The sequence below is a fragment of the Bos grunniens genome, chromosome 11 (assembly GCF_055505025.1).
Source record: "Bos grunniens cultivar Pamir isolate PY7600 chromosome 11, Bosgru_T2T1.0, whole genome shotgun sequence".
Lineage (NCBI taxonomy): Eukaryota > Metazoa > Chordata > Mammalia > Artiodactyla > Bovidae > Bos > Bos grunniens.
In genome coordinates this window covers 78018756-78032480 of record NC_141175.1, presented here as the reverse complement: position 1 = coordinate 78032480, position 13725 = coordinate 78018756, and the positions used below count along the sequence as shown (strand labels likewise).

General features: G+C 45.6%; 1 long non-coding RNA gene across 2 annotated transcripts; it reads right to left on the bottom strand.

Moving 5' to 3' along the window:
• Window positions 1–1106: 1106 nt before the first annotated feature.
• LOC147363355 (uncharacterized) lies at window positions 1107–3910 on the bottom strand. Of its 2 annotated transcripts, XR_015135948.1 has the most exons (3): window positions 3798–3910; window positions 3495–3589; window positions 1107–3357 (listed from the first exon to the last, which is right to left on the bottom strand). It is a non-coding gene; the product is annotated as an uncharacterized LOC147363355 (long non-coding RNA). The 2 variants fall into 2 exon arrangements; XR_015135947.1 differs by having other exon boundaries at window positions 3495–3890.
• Between the last annotated feature and the right edge of the window lie 9815 nt (window positions 3911–13725).

Sequence of the window (13725 nt, the reverse complement as noted above, 5' to 3'; positions counted from 1 at the left end):
CCTTAATCCTGCATTCAGACCTCCCCAGTCTTGCCCAGACCTCCCCAGTCTTGCCCGCAGAGGCCCCACTTCTCTAGGAGACACATTTCCCCTGACACATAACTCGCTCCCCTATCCTAGTTCCCCCACTCCCCACCCCACTGTGGGTGCTTACTCAAATGTCACTAATCAGCGAGGCCTTCCATGGGGGCTAATTCGGCTGCCCCCCTCCGTTTCCTGCCCTCCTCCTCTGCTTTGTTTTTCTACTCATCTCTATCTAACCTACCGAAGACACACCTATTTATTTGACTTGTCATCTGTCTCCCCCAACTAGAACACAAGCTCCTTAAGGGCAGAGATTTCCATCTGACTGATCTGTTTCCCACTAAAGCCTCAGGGCCTGGGCTGGGACACAGTAGATCCTCAATTAACATTTTTGGAGTCAATGAATGATTGATGAAGGATGGATGAATGATTGATGAAGGAATGAATAAATGAACTTCCAGGAAAGGCCTGGATATTTGACCTCCAGCCCCATGCCAGGTTCCAGACAAGTCCCTATCCTCTTGGCTTTTGCATGCACTGGTCACATCAGAATCCCATGACTGAACTGCCTCTTGGGTGGACATTACTGCTTCTTAGTCCCTGGGTAGGAGGCTCCAGTTACCACCCCCAATCCCCTCCTGCTCACAGCTCCCTCCCTGATGCCTGACCTGTGTCCTTTGACACAGCTGCTCCTCCTCTGTTTCTTTCTTGCCCTTTCCTCTTAGGACCCAATGAGACCTTGGTCATCTTTGCTCCGCTCCCAGCCATACTCATGAACATTCTCTAAAACAAAATTTTCTCATTAAAAAGAGAGGAAATAACAGATGCTGGGATCCAGTTCTCAGTTAGAAGGATGATGAAACAAGAGTTGCAGGGCCAGGAAGGAGGTGAGATTAAGCTGCAGCCTTTAATCTGGGGCCCAGAGAAACCTTGGGGCCTGGGTTCAGGCTCTTATGGCTCTTCTATTTTAACTGGCCTCTCTGATGTTTAATGTAAGTGAGCATTTGAATTAGGGGGAAATTGCTATGCTTGCTCACTGCAGAAAGTTTAGAATAAACACATAAAAAGAAAGACACTATAGCTAACACAAAGAAAATTTAATAGTGCCAGGCATTGTTATAAGTGCCTTTACATGTATCAACTTACTGAAGCCCACAACATGTAAAAGCAAAAAAATCACTGTGCTTCCAAAGTCAGGAAATATGGCCTATACCACAGTCAGGCAAAGCAAAACAAAACAAAACACAGAACATTTTGTACCCTGAAATAAACCAAAATAACAACAGATTCACCCCTGACTGGTTGAGACTTCCCTGGTTGTCCAGTGGTTACGAACCCACCTTGCAATGCAGGGGATGTGAGTTCAGTCCCTGGCCAGGGAACTAACATCCCACATGCCTTGGAGCAACTAAGACCACACACCACAACGAAAGATCCCACAGTGCAGATCTTGTGCTGCAACTAAGACCTAACAACTAACCTTAATACAACCAAATGAATAAATAAAGAACTTAAAAACAAAACAAAAAACCCTGACTGGTTGTGTGATACCCAAAGAATAAAATCTTGATTATTTCTTGTGAACCTGGACTCCTTAACAAAAGCAATTATTTAATGTCTGAAGACACCATGACCTTTGTGAATATGATCACTGCATGAGAAGGTTTTTTTTTTAAAAAATAATGAGCAGACTAATGTAAATGTGGTAGCTATACTATTTTTCTAGTTGCTGTGGCAAATTACATAACAAAGACTCTTGCAGTCTTTATAAGTAAATTTTTCCTTTCCTTTTCTAAAGCTTGTGTCTCAGTTTTTCTTTGATAAACTATGATGTAGTTTTGCCCAATTATTGTCCATTTTAGAGATGAGAAGACTGAGGCACAGTGACGCAGAGAGACTGAATGACATGTGACTGACATGAATTCACACAGGCATTCTGCTCCAAACACACCCTCCCCCATAACTTAGCCACTCAACATAACCAATATTAACCCTTTAATGCTTAAACTTCCGGTCCTTCTCACTTACATATATCTTTATTTTTCAGGTTAAGAATCAGCCTGCCTCCTTTTCACTACATCTTCTTCAGCCCAATTTTTTACAATCGTCTGTCACCTAGCTGTCCATCATCCGGTATTACCAGTCTTAGATCTTTCCAATTCTGTACACTTGTGGGTAGCGTTTCTATGCCAAGTGCTGCTGTGTCAGGGATGAGAGATGAAAAGGCCAGGGTATCTCTGTTCCAGGAGTTCACTGGCTAGTGTATGATTCTCAATCCTGGCTGCATACTAGGATCATCTGAAGAACTCTTAAAATATATCCAACCACCCCAACTAAGACCACTCCCTGCAACAGGGGCCTGGGCATCAGCATTTTTAAAGTTCCCAGGTGATTTCAGTGTCCAGTCAGGTTTGAGATCTCAGGGTCAGGGGATATATGCTCCCACCAGATGTGCTAACATCTGCCCTCTCTGAAGCCCCCTTCCTGATTCTTGGGCCTAGACTCCAGCAGCTTCCCTGTGTTTGCAGAGTTAACCCTTTAGTTTCTGCCCTTAGGTCTGATAGACTTCAGCATCAACAGGCATAGGTTTGGGAGCCTCCTACCGACAGGGATCACCCTCTTCTTCCAACTCTTCTGTGTCGTTACGTAGAGAAAAGTGACAAGATATTAGGAAGTGGTTCAGGAAAGACGTCATAGGTTTGGGAATCAGAAGGTCAGGGCATTAGTCCTCTCTTGGTGCACATATGACCCTGGCCCGGTCACTTGACCTCTCTAGAGGATGGCAGAAACATGAACAACTTAGCTTGTTCCATTTAATACCTGTAACCAATGGGTCAGTTGCGAGTTTTGAGGAAATCCATAAACTTGTGAAGTGACCACAGATGCTGCTGGTCCATGCCATGCCTTTGTACAAATCCAGATAAATTCTGGATGTTAGTAGCCCCTCAGCTGCACACTGTTAAGTAAAGAACAACTTGAACAATTAAACCTAACCTGGAAAGAACTTTATTTTTTTTTTAAGGCCTTAATTTTTGCTTTTTTTTTTGAAATCACTATTGTATTTACTGATTTATGGCTGCACTGGGTCTTCATTGCAGAGTGCAGGCTTTCTCTAGGTGCAGCGAGCTGGGGCTACCCTCTATTGTGGTGTGCAGGCTTCTCATTGCTGCAGTTTTTCCTGTTGCAAGTGTGGGCTCCAAAGCGCTGGCTCACTAGTTGTGGTGCATGGGCTCAGCAGTCCCGTGGGACGTGGGATCTTCACGGACCAGGGATCTTGGAACCCGGGTCCCCTGCATTGGCAGGCAGATTCTTTACCACAGAGCCACCGGAAACCTAAAGGAACTTACTTTAAATGAAATTGAATTGACAAGAAAACACTGAGCCTGGACCTTCATTTGAGCTGAAATGAAGGGATTGCCCATGGGAAAGGGTGGAGGAGAGAGAGGAGGCTGCTGCAGAAACTCACGCACCTTCAAATGACTGAGTGGACTTCTCTGGCGATCCAAGACTCCAAGCTTCCACCGCATGGGGTGCAGGATTAATCCCTGGTCGGAGAATTAAGATCCTGCATGAATAAATAAAAACGACTTGTGAGCAAGGCTGGGCTGATCACACAGCACACCGCCAGCCTGCACACTCCCAGCAATCCACTGCGACTGAGAACTAGTTTGTAAAGCTAGCAACACAGGCATCCTTGCCTGCATTCACAGCTTTGCAAAGAGAGGTTGTTAAATAAAAAATTAAACATAATCATCACAGCTGCAGACATTAACCTTCCTGAAATGGGGCAGAGCATTTATGAACATTTGTGAAACCGGGCAACTGGGCTCTGAGATACTTCCAGCCCCTCTCTGCTTTCTCCTCCCATCCTTTGTGTCTACTGAACTTTTGTCCATGGCCAGTGTTCCTGGCTCCCTGCTTGCCATGTTCCTTCCCTCAGTCACCCCACCCTCCTTTCATTCCCAGTCTACCCTTTCAGTTAACGTGAAAAGTTGTTGGGAAGACTGTAGACTTTGCAATCAGAGAGATCTGGATTAGATTCCCAATGAATTGTGTGCACTTGCATGCGTGCATGCTCCGTCGCTTCAGTCACGTCCAACTCTTTGCAACCCCATGGACTCCTGCCAGCCTCCTCTCTCCATGGGATTCTCCAGGAAAGAATACTGGAGTGGGTAGCCATTCCCTTCTCCAGGGGATCTTCCCAACCCTGGGATTGAAACTGCGTCTCTTATATCTCCTGTGTTGGCAGGCAGGTTCTTTACTTAGGGCAGTTACAAAACTCACGTAAGCTTCAGCTTCCTACTCTATAAAATGGGGATTATGACACTTAACTGATACAATGACACTTGGCTGATAGGGTTGCCATGATCATGATTTAAACTAAACAAAAATATACACACAGTGTCAGGTGTATGCTGTACTGTGCTAAGTTGCTTCTGTCATGTCTGACTCTTTGCGACCCTATGGACTGTAGCCTACCAGGCTCCTCTATCCATGGGATTCTCCAGGCCAGAATACTGGAATGGGTTGCCATGCCCTCCTCCAGGGGCTCTTCCTGACTCAGGGATTGAACTCGTGTCTCTTATATCTCCTGCATTAGCAGGGGGTTCTTTACCACTAGCACCACCTGGGAAGCCCATTGGGCACATAGTAGGTGTTCAATAAATGCAGATTCTACCAATTTCTCTCTGGAAATGTTCTGCCCTCATTTACTTAAGTTTTTGGAGAAGGACATGGCAACCCACTCCAATTATCTTGCTGGAGAATCCCATGGACAGAGGAACCTGGTAAGGTAATTTATTCCAGTATAAATTTGGTTTTGGGGTTTTTTTTTGCTATACCACACAGGAATGGAACCCATGCCCACTACAATGGGAGCACAGAGTCTTAATCACTGAACCACCAGGAAAGTCCCTGGATATTTATATTTTTTATTATTGAAAAGCATCTTTTTTTTTTTTTTTTTTACTATAACAGCAGTGTGTGTTAATTTGCTAAAGACCCAGAGAAGCAAAAGGAAAACAAAAAAAAAACCCACAACTGCCCCCCCGTCTGTAATGTACATGTACATGCAGCAGCCATTTGTTGAGTGATATGAGTCAGGCAGCTGCTAAGCCCATTTGAACATTTAATCCTCACGACTCTATAAAATTGGTGTTATTTAAATCTCCATTTAACAGATGATTAAACAAAGTCTCGGAAAGACCAGGTGTGCTGCCCAAGTTCACACAGCCAATAAGGAGCAGAACTAGGATTTTCAAGGCTTTATTTCTTGATAAGAAACTTTCAGGTGGCGGAGAAGATATTAATATTTGGGAGCTGGGGAGCTTTTCAGGGGCTCAGAAATCCTTCAGCAGCCTCCCTCTCCAGAGATCCCTGCCTGCTCCCCTGTTCCTGGCCTCACCCACCTGCCCACATGTGCCAGTTTCAGCAATTGCCTCATCTTTGGCAGCTGCAGCAGCCATATATTAATGTGTGCTGTATATTATTAATACATAATTAATATAACCCTGTGGGGGCTACTACAAAGCTTGGACAGAACTCTCCCTGGGAGGGCTGCTGACACAGAGCCAGAGGTCCTGCCTGTCACTACTTTGCAGGATGACCTTGCATGGATCGCTTGAGAATCCCCATCTCTCAGGGGAATAATAGCAATCAGTTTTTCCTGTGGTTCTAAAGAAGAAAAAGTATATAAGACCACCCAGATAGTTTACTTTTTTTTAACTTTTTGTTTTGTATTGGGGTATAGCCGATTAACAACATTGTGATACTTTTGGGTGAACAAGGAAGGGATTCAGCCATGCATATCCATGTATCCATTCCCCTCCAAACTCCCCACCCATCCAGCCTGCCACATAACATTGAGCAGAGTTTCACGTGCTATAGAGTAGGTCCCTGTTGGTTATCCGTTTAAATACAGCAGTGTGTACATGTCTAGCCCTAACTCCCCAACTATCCCTATCCCCCAAACCCTCTCCCCAGCAACCATAAGTTCATTTTCTAAGTCTGTGAGTCTCTGTTTTGCAAGTTCATTTGTATCATTTCTTTTTAGATTCTACATATGAGGGATGTCATATGATATTTCTCCTTCTCTGTCTGACTTGCTTCACTCAGTATGACAGTTTCTTGGTCTATCCATGTTGAAGACCGCCCAGTTAGTTTAAATGCCATATAACAGTTACTGAAACAACTAAAGGCAAGAATAATCTACATATAACATGTTTACAATGTTCAAAGGGCATTTGATGAATTGAGATTAGGAGCAATAGATCAACCAATACCAAAGTTGCCTTAAGTCATGGTACAGGAGTAGGCAAATGCTTACTGATCAGAAAATTTACCTGACATGCAAACACAGAACAGGTAGGTTTAGTGTGGCAGTGCATGGGGGGAAGCCGAGGGTGAAACTGAGATTGGCTATAGTCAGGTGAATCTGGGCTGAGGAATCCCCACTTTTGTCTGATCCTGATCCTTCCCGGAAGAGGCTGAGTTCCCTAACCTTAGTCTACCTTGTTTAGAGTTTCTGGAACCTGGGCTTTGTCTAAGGGTAAATTACATCTCTTTGAATCTCAGAATAAGAAGATTAAACTGAGAAATAGGAGGAGAGGGTGGGCTGAGGCTACCTTCAGATGCTCAAAACCCCAGGAGAGGGTCCTGCCGATGTCCTCATCTGAGTGTGGGCACCCCAACCAGCCAAGTGTGCTCAAATCAAGCCACCCATCGTTCAGACTCATGGCTTTCTTAGTCTAAAGCCCTAAGAAAAAGTGGTTTCAGGTGGCCAAAAAGTACATGAAAAGATGCTCACTAATTATTAGAGAAATGCAAATCAAAACTGCAAGGAAGTATTTCCTCACCTCAGTCAGAATAGCCATCATCAAAAAATCTACAAACTATACATGCTGGAGAGGGTGTGGAGAAGAGCAAACCCTCCCACACTGTTGGTGGGAATGTAAATTGGTACAACCACTATGGAGAGCAGTGTGGAGGATCCTTAAAAAACTGAAAATAGAGCTACCGTTGTTGTTGTTCAGTCGCTTGGTCGTTTCCGACTCTTTGCAACCTCATGGACTGCAGCACGCCAGACTTCCCTGTCCTTCACCATCTCCAGGAGCTGGCTCAAACTCAGGTTCATTGAGTCAGTGATGCCACTATCATCTACCATATGATCCCACAATCCCATTCCTGGGCATATATCCAGAGAAAGCCATAATTCAAAATGACACATGCACCCCAATGTTTATTGCATCACTATTTACAATAGCCAAGACATGGAAGCAATAGAAATTTCCATCAATAGATAAATGGATAAAGAAGATTTGGTCCATATATACAATGGAATATTAGTCATAAAAAAGAACTAATTGATGCCATTTGCAGCAACATGGATGAACCTAGAGATTGTCCTGTGTGTATAGAGTTGTTTTTTTTTCGGCCGTGTGGCATGTGGGATCTTAGTTCCCCAACCAGGGATCGAATCCATGCCACGGAAGCATTGAGTCTTGACCACTGGGCCGCTGGGGAAGTCCCTGCAATATCATCATACTGAATGAAGTAAGTCATTCAGAGAAAGACAAATATCATGTGATATTGCTTATATGTGGAATCATTTTAAAAAATGGTACAAGTGAACTTTTCTACAGAACAGAAATAGAGTGACAGATGTAGAAAACAAACTTAAGGTTACCAAGTGGGGAAGGGGCGTGGGACAAATTGGTAGACTGGGATTCACATACACACTACTATATACAAAATAGATAACTAATAAGGACCTACTGTATACCACAGGGAACTCTACTCAATGCTCTGCGATGACCCATATGGAAAAGTAATCTAAAAAAGAATGGATATATGTATGTATATAACTGATTCATTTTTCTGTACAGCAGAAACTAACACATTATAAATTAACCATACTCCAATAAAAATTAATTAAAAAAAATAGAAGCCTTGTGGTTTTCAACCACCAGCTTCTGCAACAGGAAGAAGAAAGTACTATATGTCTTCCGGGCTTCAGCAGCCTCTGAAAACAATGCCGTTTCTGTTTCAGACAATGATGCCCTGAAATAACCTGCCCATCCCTCCAGTTTTGCTCACACCTAGTCAATAATTAATCAGCCAACTGGCATTCTTGGAGACACCAGTGGAGACCTGGTGTTATTTAGGCCGAAAAAGATACTCTGAGGTTCACAGCCCTACTCCTGCCCTCAAGGAGTTTAGCATCCAGAGGGTGTTTGAATCACCTAGGAGCTGGGCACCATGGGCACAGGAGAAAAAACAGTACAGGAAATGCCTTCCCTAGCATCAGGTTGAGCAAAATACCACCCTGATGACATTTGCCTGTGTCTGCAAATGTTTACCCAGGGAAGGCACCACGTGGAGCTTTCCTTATACACCTAAATTTGCCTTTGCAGGCTGTATTTTCCTTACACATTTCCCAGGACTGAGAAAGGGAAGGCAAGGGATATTTATCAGTTGCTAACCAGTCAGCCCTGTGCTGGCAGCTTTGCAGGTGTCATTTCATCTCCCCAACCACCTGGTGGGAAATCCATTTGTTCCTGCTTACCTCAGAGAGTTGGCGCCGCTGAAGGGCTAGGGCTCAGGGGCTAAGGACACATGCTTGTGAGTGAGTGGGGCGCTTAAGGAAAGCTCCAGCTCAGGAATTTTGGGTGCTGGCAAAGCAATGAGACTTCTTCCTGGAAGGTACAGGGGCCACAGAAGGATGATAGTGAGACGAGGCATCTGATCAAATCTGCAGGAAAGCTTTCTGACAGCCGTGTGAGGGCTGGTGGGGATGGAGGAGGAGGAATTGTAGAATGAGAACAGGAGAAGGGCTCTGGACGAGCAAATTCGTTGTCCGCACCCCCTCACTACCCTCAGCCCCCAAACTCACACACAGAGTAATGGTCTCTGGATTCAAATAAAGCGTTTCAATAACCCAGTTTAAAATTGTACACCCCAGTCAGTGGCCCCTGTATTAATCTGGATAATCAGAATTGACTAAACTGAGTCAACTGAAAGAAAGAAGCTTGTGCTGTGGGCAACAGCCCTGGTAGGTGGCTGCTATGTGGACAGGCTTGATGAGATTTGGCATAATGGCTGAGGGAGTAGGGGGCAGGGGAGGGGCAGGAAGGCCCTGGGTTTTGGATTTAGTCAGGCTTTGAATTCTGACATTGAGAAAGTGATCCTGTTTATGCCTCAACTTTTCTGTAAGATAGATTTCATCATACCTGTTTGATGACTGTGGAGTTCGAGCATTCTCAGTGCCTACCACCTCAGTGGTGCCCAGAAAATACCAGCTGATGTCATCACTTGAACCTGGTTGCTCTACAGGGCCAGAGCAGGCCAGCTTGGCTCTTCCCCATGGAGCAACAGTGCCTCTTGGTGGCTAAATGGGGAATGACAGGCCCTCCAGGTGCCAGGGCCCTGCTCCTACCCACCCCACACCCCACAGGTTAGAAGTCTCCTTAGTCCTACCCACTCAGAGCTGACAACTCAGGCCCATCCAGCACACACGTCTCACAAGAGCCCATGCTTCATGCTCACCAGCAAGTGACAGGCTCAGTTGTCCCCAGTATGAGAGGACCTCAAACCTAGTGGGAACCATGAACTAGGAAGAAAACACAACTTTCAGTAGCCTGATAAGTTTTCTAGACATGACCTTGACCTCCAAGCCCTCCCACTCAACCCCCAAGAATTATGAGTTGAAAGCAAAATGCCAGTTGCACAGACAGGCAGCGCTCAAAGAAAACAAGGCAGGAAGGATTCCATTCAGCAAATGCATTGAAGGCTCCATCCAGACCCCTGGCTCCAGGGCTAAGCTGTAGCTACAATGGTCAGCACAAAGAAAAAGAAAAAAGCCCTGACCTCAGGTGCTGACTATTAAGTGGAGAAATTATATCATCGGATACATAATTACAGACTGTAACAAAGACACGAAGGAAAGGTTCAAGGTGCTGACCCCACCCAAGACAAGATGAAGTGTGTTCCTGGCTGATCCCATGGGCCTCACAAGCATTCTGCTGGTTGATGCGCTACCCCTAGGCTCTGTGCATATAGCATGTATTTATATGTTCACTGCTGGAATTGCCTGGTGGTCCAGTGATTAAGAATCTGCCTGCCAATGCAGGAGACGTGGGTTTGATACCTGGTCCGGGAAGATTCCATATGCCGAGGGGGATCTAAGCACATGTGCCATTTGAGAAGCCCATGCACCCTAGAGCCTGTGCCCCGCAATAAGAGAAGCCACTACAGTGAGAAGCCCGAGCACAACTACAGAGTAGCCTCTGTTTGCTGCAAAGCCTGCACGCAGCAACAAAGACCCAGTGCAGCCAAAAATAAATAGATGTTCACTGCTTTCGAAGGTGGGCCAGTGTGGCTCTGGGCTGTCCACCTGGTAGACAGGAGCCAGGGAAGTCATCAATGAAAGAATAGGCTTAATAAGTGTTAGTTTTATAAAAAGGGCATTCCCAGAAACAGGAACAGCATGTTCAAAGGTTCTGAGGTGGAATCTCATAGAGAACTTTGGTGCCCAGAAATCGAGACTGGGGGTGGTAACACTAAAGCAGTAGGCAGGGGTCAGGCCACCAGGCACTGGAGCCATAATCAGTAGGGTGGCCTTGATCAGAAGAATAGTGGGAAACCCCATTCATCGCTCCTGCCTCTGCCATCCACCCACACACCCTGCCTACCCTGGAGACTAGAGGAGACAAGCCTTGTCTTGCTGCCTCCCTCTGCCCATCACTGCCCAGGGGACCTTCATCAGGTCTTTTCCAGAGCCCATCCCTTTTCTTCTCCTCCCAACAGCATCCTATCAAACTGTGTCTGAGATGTGTTTTCCCTTTCCTTTCTTCCTCTCTACTTTCCATAGTAAAATCCTGCTAAGCTCAAAGCCATACTCTTGCTTTTAAGCTGCAAGGATTTCCTGCCAGCCCTGTGTGCCCAGCCCTGTGGTAAGGTGAGCCTGGGGATAGAAGAGAAAATACACTCCTTCCTTACCCTGAAAGGGCTTCTCATGTTGTCCTGAGGCCAGAGACTGCCTCTCAGCTAGTCACTTACATCTGAGCCCTATCCATGGAAACTGTACTTATCAATGCCCTCTTTCTCCTTCTGAACATTCAGGTCCTCACACAGGAGTCAGTCTGCTGGGCAGTCAGTTCATCTGGTTAATGTCTTGAGATACACAGGCAAGGACCCCTGGACCTGGAGTCTAAAAACCTGGGTTTGCAGCCTGGACCTGCCATATTTTAACTGTACATCCTGAAACAAACTTCTTAACTTCTCTGGACTATGGTTTCTTCATCAATAAACTGAAGGTTTGCAAGACTTTCTCTGCCTTCTTTGCCTGCTTTATGAGGATCAAACAAGGCCTTGTAGTGGTCCCAGATGAGGGTCCTGAGACCTGTAGCATCCATGAGAACCTTTTCACCAGCCCACAGTGGGCTTCCCAGTTGGCGCTAATGGTGAAGAATCCGCTTGCCAATGCAGGGGACATAAGAGATGTGGGTTCGATCCCTGGGTTGGAAGATCCTCTAGAGGGAGGGCATGGCAACCCACTCCAGTATTCTTGCCTGAAGAATCCCATAAACAGAGGAGCCTGGTAAGCTACAGTCCACGGGGTCACAAAGAGTCAGACACAACTGAAGCGACTTAGCACACACGCATAGGGAGATGAGAAAAATAAGGACAATGGAGGGAGGCTTTTACAAATGGAGATTTATTCAACTTAAAGTGTGGCCTTTATTCTGCAACTGTTTTCTTCTTTGCATTGAAATTACATTTACTTTACTATTTTGTGAAATTACGGTGGCGGGATTTTTTTTTAAAGTTTTTACTTGCCGAAAGGTAACTACTCAATGTGCAGGGAATCTACTAGTCTATGAAACCCCAATCCTCCTGAGTAAAGGAACCAGAACGCTTCTGCAACCCCACAGTATTCCTGTCTTCCTTCACAAGCCTCACTGTCTGGACTGCTGGCCACAGCCTGGACTCTTGGCTTCTCATCTTGGCATCTTGGAATCAGACTTTAGGTTTAACCACTAGCTATGCCACTACCTACCTGTGTGTGTCACAGACACACATTGCACATGGTCTCTATACTATAACATGTGTAGCAATAGCAAAGATTAAACATGAATCACAATGCCAGCATGATTATTATACTATTTTTCTCCCAGCCCAGCTCACCAGCTCCCAGCTGCCTGTGCCAAGTCTTAAGCCACTATGTCCTCTGTTTTTCTTTTTCCATCTTCAAGGCCTTTCCAGGTCTGCCCTTCAGAGCTAGGCATTGACTTCTGCAAAGTTCTTAGAAAAACATACGGAACTGGTCCTAACAAACAGAAAGAAGAGGGACTTTGACTATAATTTTCTTTTTTCATTAAAAAAAATCTACCCATTGACTCTCAAATGAGGAATTGCTTTTAGGTTCTCAGTGATTATTGGCCACTGCTAAGCCAGGAAGCCAACTTCGGAAGCCAAGAACCTGAAAGAAGCCCTGTTTGGTGGGAGCCAAGGGTTGTCTTTTTAAGGGAAAATTTTCCTACTTTAATATTCCTTCTTTGGGACCAGACTCCTAATCCCTTCCACTCCTGTCCAATCTGTGTGCTCCCAGCTGTTTGCTGAGAGGACAGTACTGCTCTGGTCTTGCTCGTGGTTACAGAGCACAGGGAGCTGGGCCATGCACATGTCCTGGCAGCTCTCCTTCCACTACGAGAGAGCTCGCACTCACCCCTGAGTTAGCACTAGAAGGCAAGACGCTCAGCCCTGGGCTTCTGGAACAAGCTGATAATGCCAGCTAGATTCCACCTCCACTCTCCTGGGAGTCAGCTGCTGACACAATCTGTAGAGATAGGCAGAGGTAATGTGCTTTTGCTCTTTTTTTTTCTTTTCAATTTTTAAAAATTGAAGTATAGTTGATTTAGGGCTCCCCTAGTGGCTAAGTGGTAAAGAATCCCCCTGCCAATGCAAGATATACGGGTTTGATCCCTGGGGTGGGAAGATCCCCTGGAGTAGGAAATGACAAGCCACTCCAGTATTCTTGCCGGGAAAATTCCACAGACAGAAGAGCCTGGCAGGTTATAGTCCATGGAGTCGCGAAAGAGTTGGACACGACTTGTGACTAAACAACAATAAATAAATGATTTACAATATTGTGTTTGTTTCAGGTGTACAGCATGCGGATTTGGTTTTTTTTACAGATTATATTCCATTATAGGCTATTACAGGATAATGGGTATACTTCCCTGTGCTATACAGTAAAATCCTTATTGCTTATCTATCTGATGTGTAGTAATTTTTGTCTGTTAATAGCATGCCTCTAATTTATCTCTCCCCTACCTCCCTCTTCCCTTTGCTAACCACAAGTTTGTTCTCTATGTCAGTCTAGCTCCCTTCACCTGCAGTTCCCTAGGGTCTCCTCTCCTCTCTGTGCAGCCTGAACCCCAAGCCTGGTGGCCAGATGCCTCAGTCAGGTTGTCAGTGTGCCCAGGAAAAAGAGGAATCAGGTCTTATCCAGTGTTATAAGAGTCCTGAGAGTCACCCCAACTGGCCAGCTCTTCCCACCTGGAATGTTCTTCCTGCCAACACCACCCTTAAAGCCGAGTCCCCCTGAATTCCCACCTCCTCTGCAGCACACACTCCTCCCCACGGGGCTCCTGCAGGACACTGTGCTCTGGTGTGGAGGGAACCAGTGAGCAAACATCCGCA